The sequence below is a fragment of the Furipterus horrens genome, unplaced genomic scaffold, assembly GCF_987537825.1.
Source record: "Furipterus horrens unplaced genomic scaffold, mFurHor1.1.pri manual_scaffold_13, whole genome shotgun sequence".
NCBI classification, from domain to species: domain Eukaryota; kingdom Metazoa; phylum Chordata; class Mammalia; order Chiroptera; family Furipteridae; genus Furipterus; species Furipterus horrens.
This window is the reverse complement of record NW_028327183.1, coordinates 57,502,354-57,521,137: the sequence shown is the minus strand read 5'-3', so window position 1 is coordinate 57,521,137 and position 18,784 is coordinate 57,502,354. Positions and strand designations below refer to the sequence as shown.

General features: G+C 51.5%; 1 pseudogene; it reads left to right on the top strand.

Annotated features, from left to right (window-relative positions):
• Positions 1 to 16,931: 16,931 nt before the first annotated feature.
• On the top strand, positions 16,932 to 17,046 carry LOC149995583 (small nucleolar RNA SNORA8; annotated as a pseudogene).
• Positions 17,047 to 18,784: the final 1,738 nt, after the last annotated feature.

Below are 18,784 nucleotides of genomic sequence, written 5' to 3'. Positions count from 1 at the left end.
GGCAGCGGCCACGCACTTACCGAAGACCTGCCCTGCCACGGCGCCGCTCCACAGGCCTCTCGCCCCAGTGCTCGCGCGGGTCCTTCCCACACACCAGACATGCAAAAGCCTTTCGCCAGCCACCGGCGGAGATGCTGGGGTGCTTTAGTCACATGGCTGCTGCCGCACCTGCACCTTCGGGTGGGGGACAGGTGCGCGCGCAGGCGCAGTGTGCATGCCACAAAGGGCTGCGTGGGACACCCAGGTAGCCTCAGCGCCCAGGAAACAGAGGCCTTCCACACTCGCCACGCACGCCGGGATCCTTCCCTCAGTCAATTATCTGGTGGCTGAGCAGGTCTCAGTGCTGCTCCTCCCAAATCCCCAATGCAGGTGGCCTTTGTCCTCCAGAATGGTCAGTTCCCCTGAGAGTGGCTCCTGTCCCTCGGGCAGGTCCTGCCTCCAGGCCTCTTGGGCCTCAGGGCACTGAGTGACCTCCATGGTGTCCTCCCGGGCTTCTTCTCCTAGAAGGCTCTGGCTCCTGGGCTTCCGACTAAGTCGCTCCAGCAGAAAGGGTTTGAAAACGCACATCGTCCGCTGGGTTTACAAAAAATAAAAATAATAATAATAATAATAATCAGTTTGGGGGTGAGCACCCCCACCACCTCTGCAGCTTAGCGCGCGGCACTGTACACAGATGACCCAGACAACATTATTCCACCCGCACCTGCGGACCCGCGAGGGACCTGGGGCCTTAGCTCTCCATCTACGAAACGGACTTGAGCCCTGGCTGCTGGGGCTCAGTGGACCAAGCGTCGGCCTGCGAGCCAAGGGTCGCTGGTTCGATTCCCAGCCAGGACACAGGCCTGGGTTGCACGTCAGGTCCCCAGTTGGGGGCGCAAGTGAGAGGCAACCACACAGTGAAGTTTCTCTCCCTCTCTTTCTCCTTCCCCTTCTCTCTAAAATCAGATAAATAAAATAAAGTAACCTTTAAAAACAAAACGGACTTGAGGTCCAGCGTCTACGGTGCGTCTGCGGTTCAGACCAAGCACCGGGCGCACAGAGCCGGCAAGCTCTGGTCTCCTCACCCAGTTATGAGGGCACCCGTCCCATCACGGTGTGTGTTTGGGTTGGGGGACTCCGCCCCATGGCCTCACGTGAACGCAACCGCCTCCCAGAGGCCCCACTTGCAAACACCGTCACATTGGGGCCTGGGGCTGTGACACATGAACTGGGGGGAACACACCCCTTCCGCCCACAGAACCGCAGACTGCCCGCAGCTTCCATAAGCTGGAAGAGGCAAGGCAGTGGGGTCCCCCCGGCGGTTAGGTTAGGGGCAGGCGTGACCGCACTGCCGGCCTCAGTGACGGGACAAAGCCAAAGGGGGGGACAAGCAAAGACCCCTTTAGGATCTAGGAATGAAAAAAGTGGAAGTCGCGGCAGCACAGATCAGCCCCAGACACCCGACGCATCTCCAGCGGTGGCTGTGGCGGACAACCAAGGGCAACGTTTATTTTTACAGTGAGACTTCACTGCGCGGCCCCCAGGGGAGAGCCAGGTACCGGGAACGAAGAGCCCACCTGCCACGGACACGCGCGCCTTTATTCCCTCCCTGACGGCGGAGCCGGAAAGAGAACTGAAACAGGGAGAGCTTCCCGGCCGGTTCCGGCAGAGCCGCGCCGCGGACCCCGGGAGGGGAGAGGCGGTGTCCACTCCCCAAACATCAACAAGGACGCCGGCGTCCGAGTGCTCACTGCGTACGGGGCGCTGTCCTACGTCAGGCTCCTTCAACCCCACAACAACGGAGAGTCAGAGTCGAGCGCCGCCCTCAGCTCAGATGGGGAAACTGAGGCACGGGGCGTGTGTGCCTTGCCCGGGGTCCCAGAACGAGTAAAGGGCGGCGAAAGGGCTCCAAAGCTCCCTTCGCAAAAGGGGAAACCGAGGTCCAAGAGGAAGAAAGGGTCCCTGCCGTCCCGGTCCACCCGGCCCCGGCGGCATGGAGGAAGGCACGCGGCTCGCAGTCAACACGCGCCTCACCCTCGCTCTGCCCGCCCGCCCGCCAGGCCACGGTGACGCCACAAGCGAGAAGGGGGCTGTCACCACGGAGACGGCGACTTCCTTTCGGAGACCGGGTCGGGGGAACCAGGGGACGCGCTCACCTGCGGGCGCTTCGTCGGAGCCCGCACCTCTGGCCTCGGGAACCAGGCCTCGAGCGCCGCTTGCGCGGACTCGGCCTCCGGAGACACTGCCCAGGTGACGGAGGCTGCCGGACGCCACCGCAGTGCGCACGTGCGCGCCCAACCTGCGCTTTAAAGCAGGCGCCGTGGCCTCTCCGCCAATCGGAATCCTTTTCCAACCTGGCCCCGCCTCCTTCGTCCGGCTCTTGGAGTCTCGCTGTCTCCAAGGCAACCCTCCGACCCTGGGCCTGGGATACGGCGGCCCAGAGACTTGTGGGTGTCGTAGTCCCACAGGGACAGAGAAACGGGAGGCGCACTTGTTTATAAAAAAAGAGGTTGTGACCAAAATGCCTACATCCGGAAAGGACTTCGTGCCTAGAAAGCGCTTGCAAATGCTGTCGCCCTCTGTTTTTTGCAGGGGAAGCGGGACGAGAGGAGTTGCCGCAGAGGCTTCTGGGAGTTGTAGTTCAGTGCGCCGAGGTCAGGTGCTGGGAGCTGGCGCTCACCTCAGATCCAGAAGTGGCCCCCGAGCGACAGGGCTGCTGATGGGAGTGACAAATGCCCCTGACGCTGGCGTTCCCTCTAGTTCCACTCTCCAGCTCCTGCCACGACGGTCGACCCGTTTGCGAGCCTTGGGGTCGGTGAGAGGGGAGTGGCAAGACGTTACTTGACGTTCCAGAGAGTGAACAGTCACCATGGTAACAGCTGTTACATCCGCCCCTTGTGTAGTGACGTCATAGAGGGCCCGAGAGAAGGCAGTGGGCGCATGCGCCTGAGGGGTGAGGTTGAGGGAACAGATATGGGAGGAGGCGGGGGGGGGGGTGTGTGTGTGTGTGTGTGTGTGTGTGTGTGTGTGTGTGTGTGTGTGTGTGTGTGTGTGTGTGTGTGTGTGTGTGTGTGTGTGTGTGTGTGTGTGTGTGTGTGTGTGTGTGTGTGTGTTGAACCTAATATAATAATCTAAAATAATATTGAATGTCAACTGTAATTGAAGAATAAAAATGATAGGAAAAAAATAATAATCAACAGCATACACAGGAGCTCCTTGCATTGTGCCTGCTTCCTATATCTGCTCAGAGATTTCCCTGGAATTCATTAATAATTGTAAATGGAACCACGTTAAACTGAATCTGGAGCTAACTTGCACACTGTATGCTGCAAACCTTCGGATGTTCAAACATTATAACACCCACCCCCAAAAAATAAAACATAATTGTGCAACATTATCAATAAAGCAGATATTATAACTACTGGACTGATGACTCCTGACCTGAAAATTAAGAACATTATTTAGAATTAGCATTGATGTATTATGTTATTATGTCTTCCTTCTACTGCTGTGGTTCAGTGCATTTGGTGTCATCCTGCAAATCAAAACGTCACCAGTTCGATTCCCAGTCCGGGCACACGCCTGGGTTGTGGGCCAGGTCCCCCGTGAGGGACGTGCAAGAGGCAACCAATGGATGTTTCTCTCCCTCTCTTTCTCCTTCCCTTCCCCTCTCTCTAAAAGTAAATAAATAAAATCTTACAATAACTAAAAATAAAAATATAGAAATACTTTGGATAAAAAAGGAGAGAACGTGAACATGCCGAAAGGGGGCGGGGCGGGGAGGAGACGATCCAGCAGGAGTAGTTGGCACCGCCAGAAACAGGGACGAGAGGAAGCGAAAGGTGTTACCGGCTCCTTCCTAGCCGGTCCCACCCTGCTGTTCTCGGACAGGACCCTCACGTAGGAGGGAACTGAGAGCGCCCCCCAGACTTCAGGCGATGGGATGGGGGCCAGGGTGGGTGACTTTAGATGCTTCTACTAGACTTGTTACCCTGGCTGGTTTGGCTCAGTGGATTGAGCGTCGGCCTGCGAGCTAAGTGTCGCTGGTTCGATCTTCCAGTCAGGGCACATCAGAGAAGGAAAACTCTGACTCCAAAAAACCTCCGCTGCCTTGCAGCATACCTCTTCAGGGGAAAGGCTAAGGGAGTAAACCCCTACAGAAAATCCGGAGCCGGAGTCCCTAAGGCGGTCTGACGTTGTAGTCAACACCGGCAACTCCTGCGGCGCACCTGAAGCCAAGCTGTATTGACTCCGTCTTTCCCTTGGACCCTTCAGCTGCGAAGCGAGGGGGGGTCTGCTGCATGGGCAACAGCAGACCCTCCATATCACCCTGCCCAGGCTCTGTAGCTTCAGCTTCACTGGAGAGGACACTCCAGCGTCATCGCAAGATGTCGATTCAACACGGGAGGAGACAGATACCGTGTCACTCCCGAGTCGGACTGCACAGCCATTCTCGGCGGTGCAGATAGACTCTTAAGAAGCTACACCATCGTCTCTCGAGACGGACGGCTGCCGACGACGACTAGACTTGTCCCCTTTGGAGACACTTTCATCCAGGTGGCCGGAATCCCCAGGTACCCAGTTTCCTTGGGGACTCACCCACCCCCCGCCAGGGTTAGGACGATTATTAACCCACAGGCTGGGTCTCCTGAACCCACTTAGACCTCACTTCTCTCCTGAGGGGGCAGGAGGGAGAGAACCTGGGGAAAGGGTTGCACCTCTTGGGTCCTCCTGACTCAGAAGCCGTCCCAACGAATACACGCAACCCAGTGTGTCTTTGTATTCTGGGGCGGTGGCCCTCGGCTTTCGAGACTCCAAGGAAGTCGGGGGACCATATATGCTTATGGGCTCACCGACCCCGTCAGACCTGCTGCCTCGGAGCCACCGCACCCCCAACACTCTCAGGACTCTCAGCGCTACATCCCATCAGGGGGCGTGGGGACCCCCACCGCTCCTCCTGAGCCCTCCCTCGGAGACAGGGACAGTGGGTGCAGATCTCCCTTAACCGAGGGTCTTCCCCTGCAATCTGTCTCTGAGATGGAGAAGAAGCCACAGGCCCCCTTCTCTCTCTCATTTTCTCTTCTTCCCAGCATCCAAGTTACCCATTGAAAGAAGAAAGAAAGAAAGAACCTACTTTTAACTGGAGGGTGCGGCAGAGTCAGAAGTCAGGGCATCCATACGGAAGAGGGTGAGCGAGAGAGCAGGATCAGAGTTAACAAGTTAACAACCCCCAGGACAAGGCATTCTTCCTTCACTAAAGTCCTACAGTTACTAAGTTGTTATGGTGCCCTAACGCACAGCAAAGACGGCGTGGAGGGGTCTCACGTACCCATTGTCTCGCTTCCCCCCAAGGACGGCTTCTTACATAACTGTCGTACATTATCAAAACCAGTACATTGCCCTGACAGTGTGGCTCAGTGGAACGGGTGTCATCCCACCAAGCGAAAGGCCGCTTGAGTGAAAAGTGGATTGAGCACCAGCCTGTGAACCAAAATGTTGCCGGTTCGATTCCCAGTCAGGGCCCAGGCCTGGGTTGTGGGCCGGGTCCCCAGTTGAGGGCATGTGAGTAGCAAACAACTGATGTTTCTATCCCTCTCTTTCCATCCCCCTTCCCCTCTCTCTGAAAATAAATAAGTAAAATCTTTTTTTATAAAAGAGAGAGGAGAAGAAGAATCTAGCCCTGGCGGGTGTGGCTCCGTGGTTGGAGTGCTGTCCTGTAACCAAAAGACTGTGGGTTCGATCCCTAGTCAGGGTACATACAATCCCCAGTCCAGGCAGATATGGGAGGCAACCAATCAATGCTGCTCTCTCACATTGATGTTTCTCTTTCTCCCTTCCCCTCTCTCTAAAAGAAGAAAAAAAAAAAGCAATGAAAAAAATGTCCTCAGCTAAAGATAAAAAATATATACAAAGGATGGGATTGGTACTATATAGATGTGGCAGGAAGGCTTATTGGGGTTCAGTCTCTCTTTGAAAAATGAGGACCCATTTTTTTCAGCCACCTCATTATCAAAAATAAAGAAGTTAAATACTATCCTTTGTTGATGAGAGTATAAATTTGTTTGACTTCTGCCTAACTTTAGAATGCCTATGTCCTTTGACCCAGTGACCTTCCTTTCGGAAATTTATCTTATATCTCTGTGTATGCAAAGATAAGGAAAGCCATGACTGTGCAAGGATGTCGGTTGTAGCATTGTTTGCAACAGCATAAAAATGAACAGAAATCAAAATATAGTAGAGAAAAAATACAACATTCATTCATAGAAGACATTAACTTATATGACTATGAATGAAATATTACGCAGGTAGTTCAAAGAAAGAGGCAAAGTTCTATTGCTGCTGATATGCACAATATTTTTAACTCAAAAAGTTGAGGATACACGTATATATGCATAAATAGTCCTTGTAAAAATGCACAAGACCTGGCCAGGTAGCTCAGCTGATTAGAGCATCATCCCAATACACCAGGGTTGTGGGTTTGACCCCCGGTCAGGGCACATGCAAGAATCAACCAATGAATGCATAAATGAGATAAATGAGTGGAAAAACAAATCTCTCTCTCTCAAATCAATCAATAAATTTAAAAAATTAAAAAATAATAATGCACAAGAGATGGTAATGGTAGTTCTTTCTAGAGAGTAGAACTAAAATGGGATAAAGAAGATTCTGGCTTTCATTTTATGTTCCCTCAATTTTCTTATCACGTGGATGTACTATTTTTAGAACTTAAAAAATACAATATAATAAGTAGGTAAAATTCTAGCTTTAATATTATACCCTAATAAAGATTTCCGTCACCTCAATACTAAGTCACAAAATGCGATCGGATACTCTCTGAATGGTTCTTCCAAAGTAAATCAATAAAACAATAGTTATTTTAAATAAACAAGGAGAAAGTTAACCGACTCCATGACTCTGCATTCTCTTGAAGACAAGAAAGAAACACCAGAAAAAACAAAACAAAACCCAGAGCCCTCATACTTACCATCCACGGACAACCTGCTCATCATACCTGAGGAAGAAGACATACAGGTGATGTGTAAATGCGTGAGAAAGAAATACTCCTAATCGATAAATGTCCCCAGACCCACAGACCTCAGAAACTCTCTTCTTTGGGAAGTATGGTTGTGATGCCTCGGGAATATTTTAGGGCACCCTCAATATTCCCACTGTCCCTCTTCCTAGCCCTGTCAGCACTGGAAGGCATCCCTTGTCTCTAATTGAATTTATTTCTGTTTATTTGCTCCTGTTCTCCACCAATCTCCTAAATGGCAAGCCTATTTGACCCATCTTTGGGTTTCCATCCCCCAAACATGGGTCCCCACCCCTCAAGCATGAGTCCAGGCACCTATTTGACGCTCAGAAATTCTTGCTCAAGGTTTCCCAGCAACGTTGACCATCCAGGGGCACCAGGAACGGGGCCAGATATTTACCTAGGATTCCTGAAAGCCGTCCATCCAGAAGAAGAGTCGGCATGGAGTTCAAGGTCATGGACATGGTACAGAATGGTGGGATGGAGCCAAGAGCGAAAAGCCAAAAACAAGATCAGATGCTGGGTGCTGGGAACAGGTTGTGAAATAGAGTCCACGACAGGTCATGGGAAGTGGTTAGGGATGAGGATCCAGGACTCTGTGAGTTTTTGAGAATCTCTTGGTGTGTTATTTCAGAGAGAGCTGAAGTGGGAAATGGTCATAAATCATTCTTCAGTCATACTAGGAAGAGAGGAAGAAAGTGTCCTTCCCTGACTCTAAAAAAAGGTCCCAAGCTTTACTTCTCTCTCTCAGATCAGAGATCAGCCCCCAGGTTGCCGATGCAGAGAGCGGAAGACTGTGAAATTATACGATTTGCAAAGACACACAGCTGTTGAGTGAAAGTATAAGGACTCAAACTCAGATCTCTCGGCCCGCTCTATAAAACTTCCGTGTCCTTATCCACAACATGAGACTATTATTACCCATTACAAGGCTGGGGTGGGGCTCCGCACACACTAAGGAACTCTACTAAGTGTGTTAGTAACCTAAGTTATGTTAGGTAAGAAAATGCCTAACGCTGTCGGGAATGTAGGTGTGGGAGTAAATAGTCACTATCTGAGCTACACGTTTTACTAACTGGACAACCTTGGGCCAGTCACTGACCTCTCCCTGCCTCTAAAATGGGGATAATATCTTCCATACGGTACGGGGCTGATAAGAAAGGAAAGCAATTCCTGGCTCAGGGTAAACGCTCAGCAAATGTTAGAAAGAGTAACATGCTACAAATAAGAATCATAGTAATAATAATAATGATAGCATTCTCCAGTCATGTTAATTGTGTGCATGTGTGTAGGGGGGAGGCTTAGAACTATTGAACCCCGGTGTTCTTCGGTTGAGTTGAACAGTGTTTCACATCTGTGACTGCATTTAACCACGTGCAGGAGGCACAGAGAGGCGAAGGGACCTCTCCAAGGCTGTCCAGCAGGAAGCAGCAGGCTTGGGCTCGGTAAACAGAGGTGCTGAGCTCTTCCTATCAGATATGATCTCATCTCCTCACACTTATGCTCCTTTCGCCCCAGGTTGCAAACCCAATCACAAAGCTGAACAGGTTCCAGGGGAGGAAAGACCCATTGCAGGTCATCAGATCTCCCCTGTGGGATGAGGACAGTCATTGCAGAAGGGAAGAGAGAAGGACCAAGACTCACCCTTCAGCACTGTTGACGTGCAACCAGCAGGACAGAGCGGGCCGGTGGTGGCCGGTGGGGACCATTTTCCCACTAGAGATTCAGAGAAAACATAAAGTGGATAAAGTCATCCTTGTACCTCACTGCACCCCATAGGCCCCGAGATAGGATAGGGGACCAGAATAAGAAGCTGTGACCCATTCTATGAGCGCTGGGCCCCTCTGAAAACACATTTATCCCAGAAGTCAAGAAAATCCAGGGGGACCAGTTGCCTGTGGCCTCCAAATCGTTGTATCCCGCCCCCCCCCACCACCACCACCTGAGTTTCTGGAAGTTGGCAGAAGGGGGGTCTCCATAACAACCCATCAGCATCTCCATTCTCAGCTAGACCCCAGGATGGTTAGTACTTGGAAAGGAGGGAGGTTTATCCACCCTGCACCATATTTTCTCATCTAAAACCCACCCATGAATATACACAATCCAGCTGGACATTTTAGAGCAGACGGTCACCCATATTACTGAACATCTATCTGGTCAAAGCCATGCAATCCATATTCCCAGAAAACTACACAGGTCCCCTCTCTCGCACCCAACTTTACACACGAGGGCAAAGGTTTGTTGACCTCCCTGAAGTCCACCCAGTTTCCGTCCTGCCCCCCACCCCTGGGGATCTGCAGATTCTGGCTTCAGAGCCCATGCAAAATTGAGAGCACGTCTCTGCATCTGCCCAGGCTGGACGCGTGGTCAGAAGTTTTGCGTCTCCCTTTTGCCCCCTGCTTCTCTGGGTGGGAAGGATCCCTACATGTAGGGAGACGGAGACAGGACTTACGTTTGACTGGAAGGGACGATGGAGCCAGGAATCAGAGAGACAACATGGAAAATAAAAGCAACAAAGAGAGTGGGATTAATACTAACGTTATCCACCTCAGTTAACTTCCCCATGCAATTTTTATTCCTTCATTTACCTGCCCATTTAATGCTGGGTGGAGAAGAGTTTCATGGGAGGCCATTTTCATGTAGTCATCACTGTGTAAAACTACTAGTCATGCACGGCCCCCAAGACAAAACCTCTGCACCAGATCTAGGTCCCAGCTTTCCCCAGAATTCCCTGAGGGGTTTTAATAGTTGAAGGACTCTGAAAGGAGCTAGCTTCATGAGGTTTCCACAGTTCTTACTTTTTTCTTCAATTGCAACTGGAAGCAAAGGCATTGGCCATCCAGATCCCAACAGGAGCAGGAAGCAGGGAGCAGGGAGAGAATTCAGAATTAGAGTCAAATTACTGTAACGATCAAGGAGACCAGAGCCGGAAGTGTCATTGGGGACCATATAACCCACCCACAGTTTGTGTCAGTGAAGCCCCTTGGGTTTATCCAATTATTCATCTATTCATTTATCCATTACCCATCCATTCACCTATCCTTCATCCATCCATCATCCATCATTTATGCATCCATCCATCAGCTGATCATCATCCATCCACCCATTCATTATCTACCCATTTATCTATCCATCCATCCTCCATCCATTTATCCATTCATTCATCATCCATCCATCATCCATCCATCATCCACCGATCCGTTCATCCACTCATCCATTATATACCTAACCAACATTTATCTGGTACATACATACTCTGGCCATTGGCTGGTTTGGCTCAGTGGATTGAGCGTCGGCCTGCGAGCTAAGTGTCGCTGGTTCGATCTTCCAGTCAGGGCACATCAGAGAAGGAAAACTCTGACTCCAAAAAACCTCCGCTGCCTTGCGGCATACCTCTTCAAGGGAAAGGCTAAGGGAGTAAACCCCTACAGAAAATCCGGAGCCGGAGTCCCTAAGGCGGTTTGACGTTGTAGTCAACACCGGCAACTCCTGCGGCGCACCTGAAGCCAAGCTGTATTGACTCCGTCTTTCCCTTGGATCCCTCAGCTGCGAAGAGAGGGGGGGTCTGCTGCATGGGCAACAGCAGACCCTCCATATCACCCTGCCCAGGCTCTGTAGCTTCAGCTTCACTGGAGAGGACACTCCAGCGTCATCGCAAGATGTCGATTCAACACGGGAGGAGACAGATACCGTGTCACTCCCGAGTCGGACTGCACAGCCATTCTCGGCGGTGCAGATAGACTCTTAAGAAGCTACACCATCGTCTCTCGAGACGGACGGCTGCCGACGACTCTGGCCATTGGTATACCCTTGGTGCTGGGAATAAAAGGGACTAATCTGATTCCTGCTCTGTAGGCATTTGCAAGACTGATTGGGGATAAAAATGCTGGTATAGGAAGGAGGAAAACAGACCTCTCAAGCTCTGCTCTACTGGAACCTGTGACCTATGGGTGCCTTGAACATCATTGGGGTCTTCAAATCTAGCACGTCCAAAAGAGAATTCATGGTCATCACCCTCCCACTCATTAAAAAATAATGTTATTTTTGTTAATAAAAATAACATATCTATGAGTTCATGTTGATATAAACAAATACTTGAATAAATAAATGGGGAAGACGTTTCAGCTCTTCCTTACAGAAGAATTTCAGTTAATACATGTAGGACTAGCAATAGAAAATCCCCGTTGTGTGAATACTACAGTAATTTTTGCAGGCAAGATCTGCAGATGGATGCTAAGATCAGTGAGCAAACATGTGAGGAGAAACGGGGTATTTGCCTCATCTCCAACTATCTCCCCCAGGATGTCTGTTCATCACACAGGGGGGAGGGTAGCTAGACAGTGGAGTCCCCTGGCAGACGCCGCCTTAACAAAGCGATCAAAGTCAACATCACGCATAACGAGACACACCAGCGTTATGTAATCCCCGACAAAATGCACGCAGAAGGGCATGGCACCCCTTCTGTGGTATTCTGGTTTTTAAAAAATGCACAACATCAAATACAATTATGAGGCCAATTCAGACAACCCCAGGGCAAGAGATATTCTGCAGAACAGCTGACGGGGGCTCTTCAAATGTGTCAAGGTCGTGAACGATGGACAACCTCCGTCACAAGCTCCAAGACGCCATCACAAGAGTATGAAGGTGGCAGTAACAGCGCAATGTGGGGTCCCGGACCAGATTCTCAAATAGAAAAGGCACATGTGTGCACAAGGGCAATGTGAATAAGGCCTGTAATTTAGTTAGTAGTTTTGTGCTGGTGATAAGGTCTTGGTTTTGAGCACTGTGGTACAGTTGGGTAGGGAGGTAACAGTAAGGGAAGCTGGGTGAAGGGATCTGGGAACTCCGATGTCTTTTGTGACTTTTCTGTGTATCTAAAATTGCTTCAAAATAAAGGTTATTGAAATTATTTATTGCCCTGGCTGGTGTGGCTCATTGGATTGAGCACTGGCCTACAAACCAAAGGGTTGCCAGTTCAATTCCTAGTCATGGTACATGTGTAAGAAGCAACCACACACTGATGCTTTGCTCCCTCTCTCCCACCCTTCACCTCTAGAAATAAATAAATGCAATCTTTTAAAAAATTATTTCTTGATTTTAGAGAGAGAGAGACAAACATCAATCTGTTGCTCCACTTAGGGATGCATTCATTGGTTGATTCTTGTATGTGCCCTGGCTGGGGATTGAACCCACAACCTTGGCATATGGGGGTGATGCTGTAACCAGCTGAGTTACCTGGCCAGGGCCCAATAAAGTTGAAAACACTAATAGTTGTACAGAATTTTCTCATCTCAGTTAACGGAAACTTTGATCATTCGGTTGCAAAAAAATTGATGGGAGTCTTTCTTCACTCCTCCATCACTCAATCCCATAAACTTTACTCCTAAAAGCCCCACGACCTCCCACATATCCCCACCTGATTGCAACAGTCTCATAACAGGGGTCTTTGCTCCTACTCTGGGTCCTGCTTCATCTGCTCCGCACGCAGGGGTAAGACTAATTGCTTAACCAAACACACACACAGACACACACGCGCGCGCGCACATGCTCTTAAATATCACAGTCCTTTGCTGAAAGCCCTTGACCAGCCACCTACAACGTCCACATCTTGAATGTCACCCTTGAAAACCCTGCGTGTTCTGGTTCCTGCCTCCTGTCTATTCTTCCTTGTTAACAACCCCCACCCAGCGTGCCCCTCAGCCCATACACCACGCCCCAGACACCTGCCTTCTCTCAGGCCCGTGGAGGAGCCCAGCGCCTTCCTGGCCCAGGACCTTTGCACCCAGAACCACCCCCCCTCACTCCCTGCCTCACTCCCACTCATTGCTGGGGTCCTTGCCTCAAAGGCAACTTCCGCAAAGTTGCCCTCTCAGAATCACAGGGCTAGGCTGCGTCTGCTTGCGTAAGCTGAGAACCCTGTGCCAATGGGACCAGTCTGTCTTCCTCACCCACTGCATTCTTAGATCCAGCACGTGAGGGGGAAACAGGAACTCAGGAAACATTTGTAGAGCAAATGGCACAATGGGGACCCAGCTTAGTGACAAGACTCCACCACTGTTCCCAAAATATGGTGTCTTCATGTTGTAAAGGTCTAAGGTCTCCCCGCAACTCTGTGCCACAAAATATTAACTCCAGGGCACATCACAAGCATAAGCGCATCAAGGACACGGAGCCCCAGCCTGCAGATGGTGACGCCCACTGGCCCCATGAGGACGGTGAGGCTTGTGTCCCTGCCAGTCACCAAGTCCACGAAAAAGCCCAGATGCAGACACAGGTCCATCTGTGTGCCCAGGTGGGGGTTACAATGCCCAGGCCTCATCCGCCCCACCATCCCCTCCCAGGGAAAGGGGGAGGGGAATGCCTGAGCCTGGAGCAAGATGGCCTCTGGTTAGACTTCAGGAGGCCCTTTGTGAAGACAGTCCCTGTTCAGAAGACACGGAGGGAGACCACAAGTGGGTGCAGGCGTTACCTTCCCGAGGAACGCACGCCTCTGCCAGGCCCACGAGAAGGAGGATCAGCAGGCAGGTCCTCAGAAACAGCTCCGGTCTGGGCACGATGGGGCGGGGGTTGGGGTGGACGCTCCCCTTCCAGAGCAAGCAGGACTCTGCTCACCCCCGCCGTCCCGGATCCCAGGGGCAGAGCTAGCTGCCCACACGTGTCCTCCGGCTGGCCTGGGGGCCGGCAGGGACCCACCTGTGCCCACGCCCTCAGCTGCTTAGTGATCCGAGAGCAACATTTTTTCCCTCATTATTTAATTATTTTCAGAGAGAGGGGAAGGGAGGGAGAAAGAGAGGGAGAGAGACATCCATGTGTGGCTGCCTCTCATATGCCCCAACTGGGGACCTGGCCCGCCACCCAGGCATGTGCCCTGACTGGGAATTGAACCAGTGACCCTTGAGTTCACAGAATGCTGCTCAGTCCACTGAACCACACCAGCCAGGGCTGAAAGCAACATTTTGAACATCAGGCTGCGCTGATATCAGCTATCCTGGGACCCTCAGGCCAAATCCTGCTCGGCTCCTGCTTTCTTAGAACCCATGAGCCAAGAGTGGTTTTTCTTACTTTTTTATGGTTGGGGGGAAAAAAAGAGAAAAACAAGAATATTATTTCATGACACGTGGAAATGATACAGAATGCAAGGGTCCGGGGTCCATCAACACGCTTTACAGGAACCCAGGCGCACATTCGTTTGCATGGTCGGTGACTGTATCTCATGCCGCAAAGGCAGGGCCGAGCTCTGTGGCGGACCGTCAGACCCACAGGCCTCCCTCTGGCCCTTTAAGGAAGAAGGTTGCCAACCCTGTCCTAGACAAGTTGTAAATTTCAGACAAACCATAAGACAAACGACCACAAAGCCCGCATCCTAATTCTCCTCAGAGATAGCCATTAGGTTCACATTCTTCTGAGTATTTCCTTTTCCCAAACAGGTCTGCGTTTACACCTGTCCCTAACACGTGCTGTGTGCCCTGAAAAAGTGACTTAATCCCTTTGTGCCTCAGTTTCCTCATCAGTATAATGGAGACGATGGCACTTCCAACCTCACAGAGTTGTTGAAAAGATTGTGTGTATACCTGTGAAGAACAGAGAACACGGCACAGAGTCTCTCTCTCTCTCCCTCTCACTGTGTACTAAGAACGCAATATAGGCATATATACACGTGTTTAACCTATGATACATGTGGTATCTTATGCACGCTTCTCTTAAGAAGTGACACTTCCATGCGTAAATATGTGACGTGCTTTATTATTTATACTCAACATATATGAACACTTCTCCCAGGCTTCCAAGGCCACAAAGTTTTATAAGCAACACTTTTTAACGTGTTATCATAAAAATAAAGCATGTTCTAAAGAGATAGAGCAGAGGGGCTTTTAGGGCCATGAAGACATGACATTTATGTGTTTGTCAAAATCCATAGAAGGTGTAACACACAGTAAACCCTAAAAGAAATTGTAGACTCTAGTTAACAACAATGTACTGATATTCATTCATCAGTTGTAACAAACGTATCACACTCATGTAAGAGGTATTTCCTGTCTGAGATCAGGGTGACAACAGACCCCATGTCTGGTGAGGGTCCCTGCCTTGTCTGCTGGTGGCCATTTTTCGGTGTCCCCACCTGGCAAGGAGCAGAGCCAGCTCTTGGGTCTCTTCTTCTAAGGGTACCAATCCCATCAAGAGGGGCCTCATCACCTCCCGAAGGTCTCACCCCCAAGTACCATCTCCCTAGGGATTAAGATTTTTAACATACGAACTTGAGGGGGACACATGTGTTGAGTGCATCACACACACACACACATTCACAGCCACATTATTCACAAAAACCAAAAGGTGGAATCCACCCAGTTGTCCATCGGTGGGTGAATGGAGAGATGAAATGTGGCCCGTCCACATACTGGGACAGGATTCAGCTGGAAAGAGAAATAAAGTGGCAGTGCTGTGACATGGGCGACCCTTGGAAACGGTGCTGTCGCACAGTAGGGCACAAAAGACGACATACTGATTCCATTTGTACGAAACATCCAGCCTAGGTCAACCCATACAGGCAGAATGTAGATTAGTGATTTCCAAGGGCAAGGGGAGGGGAAGGGGAGGGAAGGGGGCCACCGCTTAATGAGAATGGGGTCTCCTTGAGGGCGATGACGACGTTTGAGAATCAGGTACAGGTGGTGTTTGCACAGCATTGTGCATGGACCAAATGCCACTGAATTTGTACCCTTTCAAATGGTTACTTTTATGTTAGGGGCCTATTATCTCAACTTTAAAGACTTTGCCCTGGCCAGGTAGCTTAGTTGGTTAGCGTGTCATCCGGATAAGCCAAGGTTGCAGGTTCAATCCCTGGTCAGGACACACACAAGAGTCAACCAATGAATTCATAAATGAGTGGAACAAAAAAATCAGTCTCTCTCTCTCTGTGTCCCTCCCCACCTTCCTCTCTCTCTGTAAAATTAATAAATAAAAAAACTTTGTGGAAAACTACATGACAATCTCTAAAAACAATGCTGAAATAGCAACCTATATTACCAAAAAGAAAAAAAAAAAGTCCAAGCACATATTAACACGAAGCACATTTAACAGTTAAACCAGCCCTGACCTCCCAGCTGTTTATGGGAAAATTCATAAAAAATTGTTTGATCCTCGCAGGCCATCCCTAGAGGAGTCCCAGGGTGCAATCAAAGTGGGAGGAAGGAGCCTTCTGTCCCTGCCCCAGGGGCCGTTCCTCCCACGAAGCGGCCTGCACAGGTGGCTGCAACCTCAGCAGGTGTGACCTCCCTGGCCTCAGCCACGCTCCTCTGACCTGGGCAGTCTGGCTTCCTCCTCCCAACGTCTAGGGAAGGCCAGGGCCCTGGAGTTGACCACCCACCTCCTGGTCTCTGGCTGGCTCTCTGGTGATCAGTTTCTTCACACCCATCCTAGGTGGGGCCCCGCTGGACTAGCCACGTCCCTTCTGAGAAGAAGCCAGGCTGTGAAATCAGAAAGCTATGAAATCTCTGGGTCCAAAGGCACTTCCATTTTTCATTTTTTGAGGAAACTCCATACTGTTCTCCCCAGTGGCTGCGCCAGTCTGCGCTCCCACCAGCAGGGCACCAGGGTTCCCTGTTCTCCGCATCCTCGCCATAAGTGAAATAAGCCAGTCAGAGAAAGACAAACACCGTATGATCTCACTTATATGTGGGATCTAATGAACAATAAACTGAGGAACAGAATAGAGGGAGAGGCACAGATACATGGGGCAGACTGACATCTGTCAGAGGGGCGGGGGAGGGGCTGGATGAAAGAAAGGGACGGGATCAGTCGAAGAACATACCTGCGTGACCCACAGACACGGTCACCAGGGTAGTGATGGCCAGAGGGAAGGGGGGCGGGGGCAGGGGGGCGGTGAGCAGAGCGGGGGAACGGGGACATCGGTAATAGCGTCAGCAGGGAAAAAAGAAAGCGCGTTCAAAGGCCCGTGCAATATAAATTCCACATCTGGCTCCGTTGGTTTTCTTGGCTCTGTGCACGGTAAACCTGGCATTTTTACTGATACCGTATTTTAAGAAAAGGCAGAAAGCAAGAAAGCTATGGGACCAAAGCTCCGACTCTGCCTCCTGCCTCTGTGAGCTTGGACAGATGATGTCTTCTTGGTTCTCAGTGTTGGGGACATCCCAGCAACAGCTGCTACTTTTTACGGCATTGACTCTATGCCGGTCGCTCCCCTAAGTGCCTTTGCATCCAACTCCCCAGCGAGACAGGAACTAGTAGTGAGTGGCCCCGGTAATAAACGAGGACACTGAGACCCAGCAACTATAAGGTCAACACGAAGTCACAGAGCTGGCCTTGGCCGGGACTGGGGTTTAAAGCCCAGTGTCCTGTGGATGCTCCAAACCAGCCCTGCGCAGCAGACCTGCGGTGATGGGCGCGCCTGCGGGGATGGGCGCGCCTGCGGGGATGGGCGCGCCTCCGGGGATGGGCGCGTCTCCGGGGATGGGCGCACCGGCGGGGATGGGCGCGCCTGCGGGGATGGGCGCGCCTGCGGGGATGGGAGCGCCTGCGGGGATGGGCGCGCCTGCGGGGATGGGCGCGCCTGCGGGGATGGGCGCGCCTGCGGGGATGGGAGCGCCTGCGGGGATGGGCGCGCCTGCGGGGATGGGAGCGCCTGCGGGGATGGGCGCGCCTCCGGGGATGGGCGCGCCTGCGGGGATGGGCGCGCCTGCGGGGATGGGCGCGCCTGCGGGGATGGGAGCGCCTGCGGGGATGGGCGCGCCTGCGGGGATGGGCGCGCCTGCGGGGATGGGCGCGCCTGCGGGGATGGGAGCGCCTGCGGGGATGGGCGCGCCTGCGGGGATGGGCGCGCCTGCGGGGATGGGCGCGCCTACGGGGATGGGCACATCCTAGACCTGGGCGCCCAAGAAAGTGGCCACATGTGCCTTCTGCGCATGTGAAGTGAGATTAATGCAACTATGGAAACGTAACTTCCGTGTGACTTCATCCTCACTCACTGTAATCAATTAATTTATCTTTATTTCTCAATGACAGCTGACACGCACGATGATATTAGTTTCAGGCGTACAACATAGTGGTGGTTAGACATTTATGGAACTTCCAAGGTGATCCCCAGAATAAGTCTGGCACCCACCTGACGCCGTGCCCATTGATTACAATATTATCCCTACATTCCCCGTGCGGGACCTCAGAGCCCGTGACTGCCTTTATAATTGTCGATTTGACGTCTTAATTCCTTTACTTTTTTCACCCCGTCCCTCCGCCGCCCCCCTCGCCCCCGCTGGGAACCGTGCGCCTGTGCTCTGTGAGTCTGTTTCTGTTTGGTTTGTTCGTTTTCTTTGTTCCTTAGATTCCACGTATAAGATTAAGCATTTGGTATCTGTCTCTCTCTGACTGGCGTCCGTGGGCACAATACCCTCTAGGTCCCTCTGTGTTGCTGCAGATGGCAATGCCAATCTCCCGTATGGCTGAGTCGTGTCCCATTGTATACATGCCCCCCTTCTTCAACTATTTCTCTATCCGTGGGCATTTAGGGTGTTTCTGCAGCTTGGATTTTGTAAATGAAGTGTTCTTCCCTGTGTCTTGTGATAGCCTTGGCTTTGAAGGAGGGAGGGGGTCAGCTCCTCAGCCAGGGGAGGACGGTGGGCGTCCGGCTTCTGCACATCAGTGATCTGTCTGCGACTGAGGGCCGCCGTAGCCCGCGTTCCAGGAGCAAGTGTTCCGTATCCTCCCCGTGACTTTTCTCGGGAACGTGGAGGGCCCCCTTGGGTGCACCTCCGGCGGCCC